The 19,529-nt window shown below is 42.5% G+C and overlaps 1 long non-coding RNA gene across 1 annotated transcript; it reads left to right on the forward strand.

The window, feature by feature from the left end:
• The first annotated feature begins 4,503 nt into the window (after nucleotides 1–4,503).
• LOC129643492 (uncharacterized) lies at nucleotides 4,504–7,375 on the forward strand. The gene is made up of 3 exons (XR_008710334.1): nucleotides 4,504–4,696; nucleotides 5,635–5,806; nucleotides 6,842–7,375. It is a non-coding gene; the product is annotated as an uncharacterized LOC129643492 (long non-coding RNA).
• Nucleotides 7,376–19,529: the final 12,154 nt, after the last annotated feature.

A 19,529-nucleotide genomic window follows, 5' to 3' on the forward strand; every position in this document is an offset into this window, starting at 1 on the left:
CATCACTGTTAAAAACAGAAATAGAGCTGGGTCTAGCATGCTTTCACAATCCACTGCCCTTGCTTTTAGCAAATGCAGGAAACCATGACATTACTAGGCCCATATACTATCAAGGGATTACCTTTTGAATACAAAGCACAGCCCAGACTGCATGAAGGACGTTGGAGAAGGCCAGAGACACTGAGCCGGAGAAGGCAATGGCATCCCACTCCAGTACTCTTGCCTGGAAAATCCCATGGACAGAGGAGCCTGATGGGCTGCAGTCCATGAGGTCGCGAAGAGTCAGACACGACTGAGCGACTTCACTTTCACTTTTCACTTTCATGCACTGGAGAAGGAAATGGCAACCCACTCCAGTGTTCTTCCCTGGAGAATCCCAGGGACGGGGGAGCCTGATGGGCTGCCGTCTATGGGGTCACCCAGAGTCCGACACGACTGAAGCGACTTAGCAGCAGCAGCAGAGACACTGAGCAGGGAGCAGGGTAGTAACGTTGAAGGGAAGCGTTTATTGGAGCCATTGGAAAGAAAGGCCATGTAGGGATAACGCTTTCTGGGAAATGTTTCAATTATAATCCTCCAAGGTCCAACTATCCATGTGCGTATGGACCACGTCTCCACAATGCTGCCAGTCTTTGCTGATGTATTACAGCATTAGTGCTATTTATAATCAACAGAATTACTAGTGCTGTAATCATGGAAGTTTCCTGATAGTAATTATGACAGAATAAATAGCAGTCAGAATGCCTTGCCTCGGTTATTGATGTTGATGGCAAACACGGCCAAGGGAAGCTTTTTATTTTTTTCTTTTTCTTTTTAAGGAAACCATTCAAGAGGGCGGAACCTGCAAGTGTTTGCCAAGAGAAAGATTTTACATACCCTTTTAAAATAGACTTCATGAGGAGCTGAGATTTCACAATGCAGATGGGGGGAAAAGAAGGCGGGGAGTGTACATTAGAATCTGGGATGCTGGGTACTACTTGCCTTCAAAAGTCAAATAGAACTTCTCTCTGTCCCAAAAATACAAAAGTAAAATAAAATAGACTTCCTGAAAGATGTCAGAAAGGTGCGTTGCCTCTTTAAATGATGTATGAATAGTTCATTTATTTTTAAAAATAATCACATATGTGTTTATATAAATTATACATGCAAACATATGCTCAGCAGTTCTCCTCATGGAAAGGCTGTTGCTTTTCCAATTTGGCGCTGACACTGTCTTTCCATGGTCCTCTCTCTAGCGACAGGATTCTGCTGTCCCCCCCGTGTAAGTGCCTGCATATAGAGCTCCTTCTGCACGACGCCAAGCAGTTACTTTTATACTTTTCTTACCACTGATGCTGGGTAAGAAATAAAATCCAGAGACTTCACTACCTATAATTAAGACTTTTGCTGCCACCATGATATAAAGATTGGGAAACAGATATTTTATCTTGTGGTTGGTTTTATTTCCTTGTGGCTTAAATTATGAGTGAATGTTTTTCTTATTTCTTACTTTCCCCATAAGTAGTCTTTTCAGCAGCAAAATTACTACTCATTCTTAATAACTACCAAGCAATAAAGTGAGATGTCTGTTTGGGAGACAGTGGGTGTGCATTCCAATTATTCCATTCATCATGATTTTAGGGTAGCATAAGGCAGGGATTTGCAGGGCCTCCAGGGAGGGTGGCTTAAAAGACTTCAGGAAGTTAGTATCAATGCTTCACTTCTTGATGGAAGAGTCGGCTTCATGATAGCTCTGGGATTGAATAGGCACAGGCAAATAAAATCAATTCCCTCACACTTAGGAGCCCCATTACACAGAGCACTAGTTTGAACTTGGGTTTAAAAGTTCTTGCCACTTGATTCAGTAGTGTACATTTCTAGGAATTTATCCTAAGGATAAGTCAATGGCCAAGATGTACATTTAAGGACATTTTATGTGTCACTGTTTATCATAGTCTCTATTTTGATTCCGAGCCCGAGAGCAGGACTTACCTGGATACAGGTAGTTTATTTCCAAGATGATCCTAAAAGCAGGAGAGAGAGAGTAGGAAAGAAGGAAAAACAAATATAATGCTTTTGGGTTCCTGGGGCTAGACTCCACTCTACCCTCTTGAAGCTGAAAATGTTAGTCTCTCAGTGGTGCCCAACTCTGCGACCCATGGACTGTATCCTGCCTGTCCATGGAATTCTCCCTGCAAGAATCCTGGAGTGGGTTCCCATTTCCTTCTCCAGGGGCTCTTCCTAACCGAGGGATTGAATTCTGATCTCCTGCATTGTACACTCATGGGCCTCTGGAATTTTCCTCTTTTGAAGGATAGGCACTTGGAGCATTTATTCACCAGCTCAGTTCTCCACTGGCTGAAGGGTGCCTGGGGGCAGGGGCACAGTGCCCTCTCCTCTGCTTCTGGGCTCCTTCAGCACTGGAAAGCCCATGCTGCCTTGGGCTTGGCTATCAGCTGCCAGTGAGTTTGTGCTCCCCTGACACTTCACCACTGCGGTTGTGGCTGAAACCAGAGGTAGGCCATCAAGGAACACGACCCTGGGAACCAGAGACATCACTACAGCCCAAAGTGTAAACACCCAAGTGCCCATGTAATTAGAGGCTGTTTAAACAAATTGTCGTAGATTCATACAATGGAATATTTTTTAATGATGTCCGTGCTTATTTACAGATGTAAAGAGATGTTTGGCAACAAAAAAGTGAGTTACCCAGTGGTATATACACTATGCATTTCTTTTTTTTTTTTTTTTTTTAAGAAAACTGTTAAGTATACACATGTTAAACCAGGTTGTGGGACATGGAATGGACACAAAATTGTTTCATGCAAATTACTCCAAAAGGGACGAAATTTAATGTTAGAGACTGGACACTCTCACACCCAGGGTGCAACACGAAGCAGCCCAGCACGCAGACAAACTGTGGGGAGTGCCAGTGAGCCCACAGCAGCCGCCACGCCTGGTCCCGCTGCCGTGGGATCCTAGGAGTCGACCGCTTGGCCCCTGTTGTTTGTGCCATTTTCCTTTCCTGCATTCTAATTGCAGCTGCACAGCAGTGATAAGGCAGAGGCCAGCAGTCTATTTGAAGGCATAAAAGAAAAAAAATACTTCGTCCTTCGTACAAAGTTTGTGGCTAGTCACAGGTGGTTCAATAGTTCTAAAGATCTTGTCTTTTTCTGTAAAAAAAAAAATCATTTTAAAAGGGAATGGTAACACTGCCGGTGCTGATACAAAAGTAGTGGAAGCAAATCTAAAGCATTTCAGTGTTTACGAAACGTGATTTACTCCAGACCTTTGAAAACTACATGATTGCATAAATTGAAAGCGGTCTATATTTCCTAGGAAAAGTGGTTTTCTCTGCACAGTGGAATTTCAAATTACATTCCTTTGTTGGCTTTTTCCCCTTAATATTATCTCCAAAAACTGTGTTAGTTGGTAACAAAGCATGGTGATGAAGGGGACAGGGAGGAAAGACATAGCATCCTCTTCATCACTTGCAGTTTTTGTGGGAAATGGCCATTAAGAAACACACACAGGCAATTTCAGAACATCTTTATACGTATCTGCTGCGAGGAGCAGGCTGAAGCTGTCAGAGCCTTCCAAATAAGACAGGGACGGTATCAATTTCAACTCTCTCTGGGTCAAAAAATGAGGAGGGTGATTATAGAGATTATGGCCAAAGTTTCCCGTCCCCCACAGCCCCCAATCTTTGCAGTGTGGCCACCTGAAAAGGTGATCCTACTAAGGATGAGATCTCATCTGCCTCCACAAGAGCACAAAACCAGCTTTCTGAATTCACAGAAGAGCACAACCAGATAGCCCGGAACGTGGCTACAAGCAAACTTTCTGGAGAGACTTTCTCGGCTCCTTCTGACAGTGGATCAGTTAAAGTGGGCCAGCTAGCACTTCCTCAAATGCCACCAACTCTGCTTTGTCTACGATGCCAGCTGTATCCAGCTGATTCAAGGAATAGAAACCTGTTGACTAGGGGTCAACCAGCAAGAACCACTTTTTTTTCTGTTACTTCATTGAGCTAAGTATCTTGTATCTTTAAAATAAAACACAATTATTTCCTAATTATTTAGAAATGATGCTAATTTTAAAGTGCCATGTATTTTTAAAACACATACATGCCCTGGCTGAAGACAGCTATAATAAATTCTATAAATTGAAGTTAATAAATATTTAGACTTTTCAGTGCATAAAAAATGGAAGGTTTATGGGCACCCAGAAGAAAGGGGACATTATTTAAATTTCATGCATTTTAATAGAAAAAAATGGCTCAGTTGTCCTTCCTTCCTTCAAAGCAATGATTTTCAGGCTTAGATTTTTAACACCCCTGGTATCACCAATTATCCCAAGGAAGGCCACAGAATTGCTATTATCTTGTGTTGAGCTCATTGCATTCATTGATTTAATGGGTCCACCTGGACATTTTTCAAAGATAGTAATTGAAAACGCAGCCTGACAGGTTCACAGAAGTGATAGGCTGGAGTGGGTGTGTGAGGATGGAGTGGGGAGGAGGGTGAAGCTTGCTCCTTACGCCTGTGGGGTACAGTGATTGCTATCTTTCAGGTCACAGACCTGGGGCCACCCGAACACCTGAGGACATAAAACAGGTGTGTCCTTCTGACTACAGACTGGCCTCAGGGAAGGGCTTGGACTCAGGAGAGAGGCAGGAGAGTCACGTGACAAAACGATGCTGCTCACCATGAATCCAGTAAGTTCAAAAGCGATCATGGGGGACTTCTCTGGTGATCCAATGGTTAAGAATCCACACGTCCAATTCAGGGGCTGTGGGTTTGATCCCTGGTCCAGAAACTAAGATCCCACACACAGCACTGACCTGCTTAAAAAAAAAAGGAACCATGTTACAAAGACCTTATGTTATTTTCTCTTTTCTTCATTATCTGAAACCTCTACCCTTTTTTTTTATTTTTGGCTGGGTGGACTGTCTCAAACTCAACTTGCTGCTGCTGCTGCTAAGTCGCTTCAGTCTTATCCGACTCTGTGCGACCCCATAGAGGGCAGTCCACCAGGCTCCCCCGTGCCTGGGATTCTCCAGGCAAGAACACTGGAGTGGGTTGCCATTTCCTTCTCCAATGCATGAAAGTGAAAAGTGTAAGTGAAGTCGCTCAGTCGTGTCCAACTCTTCGCAATCCCATGGACTGCAGCCTAACAGGCTCCTTCATCCATGGGATTTTCCAGGCAAGAGTACTGGAGTGGGGTGCCATTGCCTTCTCCGCAAACTCAACTTACTTGGTTCTATTTACACACACCCATGGGCTTCCCTGGTGGCTCAGAGGTTAAAGCGTCTGCCTGGAATGCGGGAGACCTGGGTTTGATCCCTGGGTTGGGAAGATCCCCTGGAGAAGGAAATGGCAACCCACTCCAGTACTCTTGCCTGGAGAATCCCATGGAGGGAGGAGCCTGGTAGGCTAAGGCTACAGTCCATGGGGTCGCAAAGAGTCGGACACAACTGAGCAACTTCACTCACTCACTCATGATTATGTTGGTAGCAGTAGTGGGATATAAGTTTGTATAAAATATTTTGTTGTATAAAATGTTAACTGAACATTCTATGTTCATGTCGGTATTTTCCACTCCTGTCTCCATCGCTTCATGTCAATCGGCAATTCTGTGCTCATTATCTTGAAGGAGGAAGAGAGGGAAGGAATCATGGGCAAAATAAACCCAAAGCCTCCAGGAATGATGGAGCCTTTGGGAAAAAGCTGAATCTGGGAAGGAGACTGTCACAAGGGATTATAAGGGAAGAAGACTCCTCCGGGCCTGGAAGGCGTTTCCCCAGCACCAGTAAGGAGACCAGCAAGTATGGACAGATGTTTCCTTCCTGTTAGTAAATAGGAACCTGAGAGACAGTCGTAGAACTGGGCGACAGATGGGCTCCCATTATTATCTGAAGACCCCAGAGAGAGAAGTTGATAAATAGAGGAAGAGGGTCCTTACACAGCCTCTCAGGAAACCCCCATATCTCCAAGGATGTGTGGACACAGCCGTGAGGGATAGGGTCTAAGGTGCCAGTCAGACAGAAAGAAAGGATAGGTCACTGGCAACTGGTGGGGCAACAGTGAGGATGATGCCCAGTGGCCCCCACAGTCATCTGTGGGGCACTGGAAGCCTGGCACCCCCCACCCCCATACTCACCTGTGCTCCTCCAGACCCCAGGGTTCACACTCCACTCTGAATGTAAGAGTGACCAAGGTTTTTTTACAAGGGCCAAGGTGTTTAGGCTTGAAACAAACATTGAAATTAGTAGGAGAACATCAACTATGTTTTTGTACATTTGAATTATGCAGAAGGTTCATGTCCTACAGTGTTACTTATCCCTAGCCTCCTCTGTCGGTGTTAGAATGATTAAATGTACATTAATCATTTTAATGATTTGATTTTACCATGTCAAAGCATTTCCATGAACTTGTGAGAAATGGAATCTTCCCCAGAAGTGTGGGAGGTAGGCAGGAAGGGTGTTATCGCATGTCATAGATGAGGCTGCTGGAAACTGGGGTGAGAGACAAGGAATGTGTCCAGCACCTCATAGCTGATACCTATATCCTGTTCGCTGGACCAGTGCTTATCAGTCCTTTCAATCCATCCCTCCACCATCTTCCCCCCCGACCCACCCACCACTTTTTGTACCCATTCCCTATGATAACCACAAAAAATTTCATGACTTCTTTAGCATGGTTAAAACAAATTAATGTGTGTATTTAAAAGAAAAGCAAAGCAGTGGGACAGAGAATTGCTTTGCTTTCAATGTCTGTCCCACTTGTCCCATTGTTCTTAAATATTATTGACTTGGTATGCTTTCAAAGACTTATACATTCTTTCCTATGTTTTTGCACAGAGTCAAATCAGGGAGTCATTCCACGATTGTTTCATCCTATGTAGAGCTGTTAGGACTATGTCAGCTGAAGACACCCAGAAGAATAGGACTAGGAGGACTTTGGAGATCACCTGTTCAACTCTCCTGCATGTACAGTAAGAAATAGAGTGATTATTCAAGATGACACAGGCACATATGCGCACATTGAGTAGCCTGGTCCATAGGAAACAAAGACTGGTTTCTTTATTCACTATAGACTTCATTGCCAGCTAGCTTGAACAAAAAAAGTGTAAATTTTGATGAATTTAATTCTGTCCCCCAAACTCTATTTATAAAAAATAGCCCTCAACCTCCCCAAAGTTTTTATTTATGATTCTCTCCTTACTTTCAGATGCTTAAAAAATTTCTTCTACAGAGAAAAGGGAGTCACAAATACATTTCTTATACTGAAAATGTCGAGTTCCTGTTTGTTAAATGGTGATGTCAGTGACTACAAAATATGAATTTCTGGTTAACGATATAAACTCTACAAAGACTTGGATTCCAATATCTGTAGAGATACGAGTGATAACAAGGAAGTTGCTCTTCCTGAGTTGTTTTGAAACAGTTGTAATGACTTGTCATTATTATCAGCAAGGGCACATATGTGCACGTCTGAAAGAGAGATTGCAATTGCTGATATCTGTACTTACATTTGTCACTGTCACCAAACTCCACACAGATATTGCCAAAAGGTCTCATTCTCATGTAAGAAATTGTGGCTGGCAACATGAAGGACAAGGCCCGGATATTTGTTGAGCAGCTAATATGTCCAGGGATCATGCTAGGAGGAAAGTGAATGGCCTGCAAGCTTAAACACACCATGACCAACTCACACGTCATTCATCAATACATCCATTCAACACATAGTCTATAATTATGCACTGGGCTCCTGGGGATTGTTCTTGGTGCTGAGAATATAGCAGTGAACAAACCAGATAAGCTCCTTGTGCTCCTGGAGTTTGCATTCCAGAGAGGAAAGAAAAAACAATGAAAAGTAAACAAATAAATGAACAAGCTAATGACTCTCTTTCTACACTGTGCTAAGCACTTAATTACACCATATCATTTAATTATCAGAACAACCCATGTGGGTACTACTATTCATTTAATGTTACAAATGAGGAAAATGAAGGGCAGAGAGGGTAAATCACTCTACACAATCTCTCAAAGCCCCACGAGTGGCAGAGATGAAGTACAAACTCAGGAAATCTTGTTCCTGAGCTATAAAACTTTATAAAAAGCCCCTGTTAAATGTAGGACTGACCTCCCAGTTGGTAGGGGAAACAGAATGAGGATATGGTGTGATGGGTGGCATTATTATTAGATAAGCAAACTTTCAGCAGGTACACGTAGGAAGGGCAACAAATCCAGAATAAGGACGTCTGGAAAGGTTTTCTGGAGAAGTTGAAGTCAGATCTGCTTCTTGAAAAACAAATGTGAATTAACTAGGAAAGGGCGTGGAAGGGCATTGGAAGCCAAGAGTACACCTTGAACTTTAAGCATGGCCAGAGAGATGTGAGTGTCAGGACACAGGAGGCCCGAAAGAAATCAAGGGCCTTGGGTACTATGACTAGAACCAGTTTAGACTTTTCATCTAAAGATAATGGGAGCCGTTGATTGATTTTAAGACAGAATGATAGGATACGATTTGCATTTTATTCTTTACTTTTTTCCAACAAGAAAGAAATTGTTTCTTTTTATTTTTATTGAAATATAGTTTATTTACAATGCTGTGTTAGTTTCAGTTATACAGCCAAGTGATTGTTGGAAATATATAAAAATTTATATTATTTTTTCACATTCTTCTTTCATTATAGTGTATTAAAAGATATTGAGTATATTTCCCTCTGCTGTACAGTAGGTTCTTATTGGTTATCTATTTTATATACAGTAGTGTGTATAATTTAATCCCAAACTCCTAAAATATCCCTTCTCCCTCCCACTCCTTCAGTAACCATAAGCTTGTTTTCTATGTCTGTGACTCTATTTCTATTTTGTAAATGTTCATTTGTATCATTTTTTAAGATTCCACTTATAAGCAATATCAAATGATATTTGTCTTTTTCTGGCTTATTTCACTTAATATGCTAATCTCTAGTTCCATCCATGTTGCTGCAACCATTTGCATTTTAAAATGATTCCTTTTGGACTCCTTGTCCACAGGGAGTTTCAGTTCAGTTCAATTCAGTTCAGTCACTCAGTCGTGTCCGACTCTTTGTGACCCCATGAACTGCAGCACGCCAGTCCTCCCTGTCCATCACCAACTCCCGGAGTTCACCCAAACCCATGTCTACTGAGTCGGTGATGCAATCCAGCCATCACATCCTCTGTTGTCCCCTTCTCCTCCTGCTCCCAATCCCTCCCAGCATCAGGGTCTTTTCCAATGAGTCAGCTCTTCGCATGAAATGGCCAAAGTATTGGAGTTTCAGCTTCAGCATCAGTCCTTACAATGAACACCCAGGACTGATCTCCTTTAGGATGGACTGGTTGGGTCTCCTTGCAGGCCAAGGGACTCTCAAGACTTTTCTCCAACACCACAGTTCAAAAACATCAATTCTTCAGTGCTCAGCTTTCTGCACAGTCCAACTCTCACATCCATACATGACCACTGGAAAAACCATAGCCTTGACTAGACGGACCTTTGTTGGCAAAATAATGTCTCTGGTTTTTAATATGCTATCTAGGTTGGTCATAACTTTCCTTCCAAGGAGTAAGCGTCTTTTAATTTTATGGCTGCAGTCACCATCTGCAGTGATTTTGGAGCCCCAAAAGATAAAGTCTGACACTGTTTCCCCATATGTTTGCCATGAAGTGATGGGACCAGATGCCATGATCTTCGTTGTCTGAATGTTGAGCTTTAAGCCAACTTTTTCACTCTCCTCTTTCACTTTCATCAAGGGGCTCTTTAGTTCTTCTTCACTTTCTGCCATAAGGGTGGTGTCATCCATATATCTGAGGTTATTGATGTTTCTCCTGGCAATCTTGACTCCAGGTTTAGTGAGAGTTAAATTCCCTTTCTCTCCTACTCTCTAATCCTGGCTTCCATGACCAACCTGGCTTGATTCTGTATTACTCACCCTAGATATCCTACCACCAGTAAAACATGCTACTTTTGATATGAAAAGACAGATCTTGAATTGGAGTGCAAGCTAAATAGAAGTATCACAGTCAGAAAATATTCTGGATCATGGATCATTTCTTTTTCTTCTCCTGCCTTCACTATGCCTGATGCAAACCTTGAAACCAGCAAAGCTAAAAGTTTTGTTAATTTCATAGGATCCTCTCAGCACTTCTCAGCTCATCATCAGTCCTAGAGAGAGTTGAAGACTTCAAATAGCTGAGACAGGGAGACTGTCCAGGTAGGAATGTGGACCAAGATCCAAAATGTTTTTCCAGTTTCTCTGTACTTAAGAAAGCAGTTTCTCAGTGTATAGGAACTTTGAGCTTTGAAGCCCAGTAGGATTGGATTAAAATTTCTACTATGAGGGCACAAGCTATATGGTAGCATACCAACTTTTCTTTTTAGTAAACAAAGGAGATAAGATTATATGTTCACTTTTTACTTTTTATGCATCAATGAACTCTGGAAGGATTCGTGGAAACCAACAAGCAGTGTAGGGGTTGGGAGAAAGAGAACTGAGTAGGTGGGAGATGAGGCAAGCAAAATTATTCATCTTCATGTTTACATATTTTAAAATCTTTGAATCTAGGTTTTACATTTCCAATTCAAAAGATATTTCATCTCTAAAAGGAATATAAGCATGACTACCTGTTGGACTGTGGTGATAACTGAGAGAAAGCACCTGAAATAATATTGCCCTGAAACACCAGGGTGAAAGAGACATCATCCTTTCCTTTAAGAAGGGCCATGTTGCCTGGTGTGTTTGGGTTCAATGTGTGGCTTCCCTGGTAGCTCAGCTGGTAAAGAGTCTGCCTACAATGCAGGAGACCCTGGTTCGATTCTGGGTTGGGAAGATCCCCTGGAGAAGGGAATGGCAACCTACCTCTTGCCTGGAGAATCCCCATGGGAAGAGGAGCCTGGTGGGCTACAGTCCATGAGGTTGCAGAGTTGGACACAACACGACTAAGCACACGATGATGGTAAACCTCGAGGGTACTTTCTCTTGGTCACAGTACAGAAGGCACAAGATGGTACCAGCAGAAGGCTATTGATTTGACCAGGAGACTGCCACTATACAAGACAGCAAAATGGCAGTTTTCTCTTCCAGGATGATCAGTCAGCAGGCACCCATTTTACTGTATGGTCACAAATGAATTTGTGAGCTGGAGAATATCTCATTGCTTTCAAATAGGGAAAATTTGGACATTTTCACTGAAAAGAATTTCCTGCTGCTGAACATGCCTAGAAGTATAATCTAAGATTTCCTTCCAAGTCCAGACTTTTAGGTTTGGGTAAAAATCTATTTGAGAAATATGTGGTTGAATGGCAAAGGCAAAAGTCAGAAAAATGGTTTCTCAGTGATTTAAGGCAATAGCTGAGAAATTATTCAAATTCTTCCTAAAAGATAATTAATAGCCACAATGATTCATGGATTTGAGCTTGACTTAACATTTGTTTCTAGTTTCATTTTAGCAAATATTTATGGAGGGTCCTCTATGTACCAAGGATTGTCTTAGATTCTGAATGGGCTTCTAAAGAAATACTGCATATAATCCAGTCCCTGTCCTCAACAATTTTTTTTTCCTTTTGGCAAAAATATACCAAGCAGCACATAAAGGAGTCTTCACTTATACTTAGTAAACAAAACACCAGGGCAGGAAGAAAGCTGTGCTGGATGAGTTGTCATGGAGAAGAGGAACCTTAGAAGGATTAGGCAACCAGGATGTGAAAAGACACCAAAAGGAATTATTTTCAGTAAAAACAGTAATCGCTGTTTTTTCATGGTTAAGCAGACTCAAATGTTAATTGTGCTTTCACCAGAAAATTTAAACAGGGAGTATAAAACTGCAAACATGAGGACAACTAAATCTTCCTGCTTAACCATTTGTTCCTTAAGTCAGCTTTTTATAATGAATTGTTAGAGAAAACTGGGGGTGGGAGCTGGCTTCTGAAAATAAACTCTGTCAGGAAAAATAAACTCTCTGAGGTATGAAAATGAAATCTCCTTCTATTCATAGCCCCAGAATTGGGATGGACTGGACACAATAGGAAAAGTTCCCCAGGTGTAGGCAGATGCTTATCATGAGAGCTTAAAAGAGCTTGAAAATTTAAAATGTGTTTGGGGGGTCAGTTCAGTTCAGTTGCTCAGTCATGTCTGACTCTTTGTGACCCCATGGACTGCAGCACACCAGGCTTCTCTGTCCATCATCAGCTCCTGGAACTTGCTCAAACTCATATCCATCGAGTTGGTGATGCCATCCAACCATCTCATCCGCTGTCATCCCCTTCTCCTTCTGCCCTCAATCTTGGCCAGCATCAGGGTCTTTTCAAATGAGTCAGTTCTTTGCATCAGATGGCCAAAGTATTGGAGTTTCAGCTTCAACCTCAGTCCTTCCAACGAATATTCAGGACTGATTTCCTTTAGGATGGACTGGGACTCCAAGGGACTCTCAAGAGTCTTCTCCAACACCACAATACAAAAGCATCAATTCTTCAGTGCTCATTTTATTTATGGTCCATGCATGACTACTGGAAAAAACCATAGCCTTGACTAGATGGATCTTTGTTGGCAAAATAATGTGTCTGCTTTTTAATATGCTGTCTAGGTTGGTCATAAGTTTCCTTTCAAGGAACAAGAGTCTTTTAATTTCATGGCTGCAATCACCATCTGCAGTGATTTTTGAGTCCCCCAAAATAAAGTCAGCCACTGTTTCCATTGTTTCCCCATCTATTTGCCATGAAGGGATGGGGCCAGATGGCATGATCTTAGTTTTCTGAATGTTGAGTTTTAACCCAACTTTTTCACTTTCCTCTTTCACTTTCATCAAGAGACTCTTTAGTTCTTCTTCACTTTCTACTGTAAGGGTGGTGTCATTTGCATATCTGAGGTTATTGATATTTCTCCCAGAAATCTTGATTCCAGCTTGTGCTTTATTCAGTCCAGCATTTTGCATGATGTACTCTGCCTATAAGTTAAATAAGCAGGGTGACGCACTCCTTTCCCTATTTGGAACCAGTCTGTTGTTCCATGTCTGATTCTAACTGTTCCATGTTGCTTCTTGACCTGCATACAGATTTCTCAAGAGGCAGGTCAGGTGGTCTGGTATTCCCATCTCTTGAAGAATGTTCCACAGTTTGTTGTGATCCACCCAATCAAAGGCTTTAGTGTAGTCAATAAAGCAGAAGTTTTTCTGGAACCTTCTTGTTTTTTCGATGATCCAGTGGATGCTGGCAATTTGATCTCTGGTTTCTTTGCCTTTTCTAAATCCAGCCTGAGCATCTGAAAGTTCACGGTTCATGTATTATTGAAGCCTGGCTTGGAGAATTTTGAGCATTACTTTGCTAGCGTGTGAGAAGGCAATGGCACCCCACTCCAGTACTCTTGCCTGGAAAATCCCATGGACGGAGGAGCCTGGTAGGCTGCAGTCTATGAGGTTGAGAAGAGTCGGACACGACTGAGCAGCTTCACTTTCACTTTTCACTTGCATGCATTGGAGAAGGAAATGGCAACCCACTCCAGTGTTCTTGCTTTGAGAATCCCGGGGACGGCAGAGCCTGGTGGGCTGTCGTCTATGGGGTCGCACAGAGTCGGACACGACTGAAGCGCCTTAGCAGCAGCAGCAGCAGCAGTGCAGGAGTTCGAGCATTCTTAGGCATTGCCTTTCTTTGGGATTGGAATGAAAACTGACCTTTTCCAGTCCTGTGGCCACTGCTGAGTTTTCCAAATTTGCTGACATATTGAGTGCAGCAGTTTCACAGCGTTGTCTTTTAGGATTTGAAATAGCTCAACTGGAATTCTATCACCTCCACTAGCTTTGTTTGTAGTGATGCTTCCTAAGGCGCACTTGACTTCACATTCCAGGACATCTGGCTCTAGGTGGATGATCACAGCATCATGATTATCTGGGTCGTGAAGGTCTTTTTTATATAGTTCTTCTGTGTATTCTTGCCACCTCTTTTTAATATCTTCTGCTTCTGTTAGGTAAGTAGTTTGAATATTCACCATTATGTAGATTATAAATCTGGTAAAAGTTCTTAAGCAGTTGTGATCCTTTTTAAGAGTAATGTCTTTTAAATAAAATATATATAGTTACACACAGACACATATATGTATAATGTACAGTTATACATACACAATACATATATTCAAATTATAATTTTAAAATGTGTACATTTAACTTAAAAACAATAATTCATTAATAAAGCTCTCACCCAATACCCAGCAACCACAAATCACAGCATAGTGGAACCCGGGTCCCCTCCCGCTCCTGTGGGGGGTTGTGAGCACCCCGCTTGCCAACACTTCTCAGGCAGGACCTCAGCAGACAGAGACTGAAGGAAATGAGAAATGCAAAGCAGAGATAGCAGTGACGGCAGTTATTTCTATTTTTATTTGTTTGTCAAGTGTGTCTTCTCCCTCTCCACTACAAGGGCTTCTCTTTAAGCTAGAAGCCAAGGGTGATTCTTTCAAATTAGGCTGGTGGTCAACATCATGGCTCCAATAAAATCAATGAAATGACTAATTAGATGCAGAAAATCATGCTATCGTTACAGTCCACTAATGAGCAAAAATGTGAATGTCTCAGCTTAGGAAACTTATGGCCTAAAGGAAATACAAACAGACTTCAATTTCCTTTTTTTCTCACTTGAGTGAGCATATCTTACACAGTTCTGTCAAATCAGAAAGGCTCTGTCAGGGAGAATAAGCTCTTTTTAATATGTATGCAGAAAAACCTGAAGAGTTCATGTGGTGAACACAATAGAGTCACCTTTCCCAAAGGCTCGGTGAGGCCCTGTTACAAGAAACAGCCTTGGAATAGAGACTGCTCGCTCTTCTCAGCCCTACTGTTGAATCCAAAGAATGTGCCATCTGCCTAAAAGACTGAGGAAAGCCATCTTCAAGAGACAGAAGATGAATGGTTGTGAGCTCCCTAAAAAGATGTTTTATTTTACTTAGCCAAATTACTATTATTTTCATTGGAAATCATGGTACTTCACATCTGCTAACTTAATGCTGTGATGCTGTGTCCCTCAAGGGAGAGGCTCTGGGTACCTGAAGAGCCATCTCTAATGGATAGAAATACAAATTGTAATGCCTTTCAATGCTTTTCCCAGAGAGCAGCCCTCTCATTCCAATGAAAGCTGAGCAACATGGTGTTTTACATGAAGAGCCCAGAGTAAAGGCAAACTGTGAATGAAAGAGTTAAAACAGCTCTGAGAATAAACACTGGCAAGGGTGGTTTTCCCTGACTTGTTTTTGAGTGAAAAATTGGAGGTATTTGTTTGGTTGTTTTCTGTGGATTCCCACCTTCTTTCCATGTCACCTAGCTCCTGTGTTTGCCTTTACTCTCCCACTTCTGCTGCCGGATTTGAGGTGTTTTGTTTTTTTATTTCCCCACACTGACCAATACTCTGACACCAGCAGGATGTCCTATAATTCATTTCTGACTTTGTTTACCTGGAGTTCATGTGGATCTTACAGGTTAAGGGGTGAGACTCAAGAGTGCCCCCACTTGAGACAACAACTGCAAATCCCAGATTGTCACCTGCTCTTCTGACCAACTGGCTATAAACTGGCTTCCCATGACCCTCTTCTTGGATTTGATAGTTTGCTAGAAAGGCTCACAGAACTGAAGGACATACATTTACTGGTCTATTATAAAGAATATAATAACAGATACAGATTAACAGTCAGATAACTAAAAGATACCTAAAGCCAGGTCTGGAAGGGTCTTAAGTGCCGGATTCTGTCCCTGAGGAGTTACAGTCTTACGGGATGTGTTTGTGTTCAGCAACATACCCTGTACTTGAGGTACGCTACAGGTTTTTCTGGAGGCTGCATCATGGGGGCATGACGGATCATCACCTCAGCCTCCAGCCCCTCTCTCCGCTCTGGAGGATGGAGGATGGAGCTGAAAGTTTCGAGCTTCTGTTGTTCTTCAGTCACTAAGTCATGTCCGACTCTTTGTGACCCCATGGACTGCAGCATGCCAGGCTTCCCTGTCCATCACTATCTCCTAGAGTTGTTCAAACTCAAGTCCTTTGAGGTGATGATGATGCCATCTAACCATCTCATCTGCATATCTGAGGTTGCTGATATTTCTTCCAGCAATTTTGATTCCAAGCTTCTAATCATGGCTTGATTTTTCTGGTGACCAGGCCCCATCCAGGAGCCCAGCCAGAACCACCTCATTGGAACAAAAGACACTCTGGTCATCTGGGAAATTCCAAGGGATTTACAAGCTCTGTGTCAGGAAATGGGGTCAAAGACCAAATATTAGCAGGAACCAGGAGTAAAGACCAGTGTATATTTCTTATTATTTCACATCTACCTAAAGTTAAAGGCCAACAGGATATAGCCCATCTAGGGATCTGCACTACACTTGTGTGCAAGAGAGAAAGGCTGCATTCAGTTCAGTTCAATTCAGTTGCTCAGTCGTGTACGACTCTTTGCCACCCCATGAATCTCAGCACGCCAAGCCTCCCTGTCCATCACCAATTCCTGGAGTTCACTCAGACTCACGTCCATTGAGTCAGTGATGCCATCCAGCCATCTCATCCTCTGTTGTCCCCTTCTCCTTATGCCCCCAATCCCTCCCAGCATCAGAGTCTTTTCCAATGAGTCAACTCTTCGCATGAGGTGGACAAAGTACTGGAGTTTCAGCTTTAGCATCATTCCCTCCAAAGAAATCCCAGGGCTGATCTCCTTCAGAATGGACTGGTTGGATCTCCTTGCAGTCCAAGGGACTCTCAAGAGTCTTCTCCAACACCACAGTTCAAAAGCATCAATTCTTCAGTGCTCAGCTTTCTGCACAGTCCAACTCTCGCATCCATACATGACCACTGGAAAAACCATAGCCTTGACTAGACGGACCTTTTTTGGTAAAGTAATGTCTCTGGTTTTTAATATGCTATCTAGGTTGGTCATAACTTTTCTTCCAAGGAATAAGCATCTTTTAATTTCATGGCTGCAGTCACCATCTACAGTGATTTTGGAGCCCAGAAAAGTAAAGTCTGACACTGTTTCCACTGTTTCCCCATCTATTTCCCATGAAGTGATGGGACCGGATGCCATGATCTTCGTTTTCTGAATGTTGAGCTTTAAGCCAACTTTTTCACTCTCCACTTTCACTTTCATCAAGAGGCTTTTGAGTTCCTCTTCACTTTCTGCCATAAGGGTGGTGTCATCTGCATATCTGAGGTTATTGATATTTTTTCCAGCAATCTTGATTCCAGCTTGTGCTTCTTCCAGCCCAGCGTTTCTCATGATGTACTCTGCATAGAAGTTAAATAAGCAGGGTGACAATATACAGCCTTGACATACTCTTTTTCCTATTTGGAACCAGTCTATTGTTCCATGTCCAGTTGTAACTCTCGCTTCCTGACCTGCATATAGGTTTCTCAAGAGGCAGGTCAGGTGGTCTGGTATTCCCATCTCTTTCAGAATTTTCCACAGTTTATTGTGATCCACACAGTCAAAGGCTTTGGCATAGTCAAGAAAGCAGAAATAGATGTTTTTCTGGAACTATCTTGCCTTTTCAATGATCCAGTGGGTGTTGGCAATTTGATCTCTGGTTCCTCTGCCTTTTCTAAAACCAGCTTGAACATCTGAGAGTTCACAGTTCACGTATTGCTGAAGCCTGGCTTGGAGAATTCTGAGCATTACTTTACTAGCGTGTGAGATGAGTGCAATTGTGTGGTAGTTTGAGCATTCTTTGGCATTGCCTTTCTTTGGGATTGGAATGAAAACTGACCTTTTCCAGTCCTGTGGCCACTGCTGAGTTTTCCAAATTTGCTGGCATATTGAGTGCAGCACTTTCACAGCATCATCTTTCAGGATTTGAAATAGCTCAACTGGAATTCCATCACCTCCACTAGCTTTGTTCGTAGTGATGCGTTATAAGGCCCACCTGACTTCACATTCCAGGATGTCTGGCTCTAGGTGAGTGATCATACCATCGTGATTATCTTGGTCATGAAGGTCTTTTTGTACAGTTCTTCTGTGTAATCTTGCCACCTCTTCTTAATATCTTCTGCTTCTGTTAGATCCATACCACTTCTGTCCTTTATTGAGCCCATCTTTGCATGAAATGTTCCCTTCAGATCAGATCAGATCAGTCGCTCAGTCGTGTCCGACTCTGCGACCCCATGAATGTCAGCATGCCAGGCCTCCCTGTACATCACCAACTCCCGGAGTTCACTCAGACTCACATCCATCGGGTCAGTGATGCCATCCAGCCATCTCATCCTCTGTCGTCCCCTTCTCCTCTTGCCCCCAATCCCTCCCAGCATCAGAGTCTTTTCCAATGAGTCAACTCTTCGCATGAGGTGGCCAAAGTACTGGAGTTTCAGCTTCAGCATCAGTCCTTCTAATGAACACCCAGGACTGATCTCCTTCAGAATGGACTGGTTGGATGTCCTTGCAGTCCAAGGGACTCTCAAGAGTCTTCTCCAACACCACAGTTCAAAAGCATCAATTCTTTGGCACTCAGCCATCTTCACAGTCCAACTCTCACATCCATACATGACCACAGGAAAAACCATAGCCTTGACTAGACGAACCTTTGTTGGCAAAGTAATGTCTCTGCTTTTCAATATGCTATCTAGGTTGGTCATAACTTTCCTTCCAAGGAGTAAGCGTCTTTTAATTTCATGGCTGCAGTCACCATCTGTAGTGATTTTGGAGCCCCGAAAAATACAGTCTGACACTGTTTCCACTGTTTCCCCATCTATTTCCCATGAAGTGATGGGACCAGATGCCATGATCTTCGTTTTCTGAATGTTGAGCTTTAAGCCAACTTTTTCACTCTCCACTTTCACCTTCATCAAGAGGCTTTTTAGTTCCTGTTCACTTTCTGCCATAAGGCATATGGCAGAAAGTGCCTCGTCTACATATCTGAGGTTATTGATATTTCTCCCGGCAATCTTGATTCCAGCTTGTGTTTCTTCCAGTCCAGCATTTCTCATGATGTACTCTTGGTATCTCTAATTTTCTTGAAGAGATCTCTAGTCTTTCCCATTCTGTTGTTTTCCTCTATTTCTTTGCATTGATCGCTGAGGAAGGCTTTCATATCTCTTCTTGCTATTCTTTGGAACTCTGCATTCAGATGTTTATATCTTTCCTTTTCTTCCTTTGCTTTTTGCTTCTCTTCGTTTCACAGCTATTTGTAAGCCCTCCTCAGACAGCCATTTTGCTTTTTTGCATTTCTTTTCCAAGGGGATGGTCTTGATCCCTGTCTCCTGTACAATGTCACGAACCTCCGTCCATAGTTCATCAGGCACTCTATCTATCAGATCTAGTCCCTTAAATCTATTTCTCACTTCCACTGTATAATCATAAGGGATTTGATTTAGGTCATACCTGAATGGTCTAGTGATTTTCCCTACTTTCTTCAATTTATGTCTGAATTTGGCAATAAGGAGTTCATGATCTGAGCCACAGTCAGCTCCTAGTCTTGTTTTTGTTGACTGTATAGAGCTTCTCCATCTTTGTCTGCAAAGAATATAATCAATCTGATTTTGGTGTTGACCATCTGGTGATGTCCA

The sequence above is a fragment of the Bubalus kerabau genome, chromosome 2, assembly GCF_029407905.1.
Source record: "Bubalus kerabau isolate K-KA32 ecotype Philippines breed swamp buffalo chromosome 2, PCC_UOA_SB_1v2, whole genome shotgun sequence".
Taxonomy (NCBI): Eukaryota; Metazoa; Chordata; class Mammalia; order Artiodactyla; family Bovidae; genus Bubalus; species Bubalus kerabau.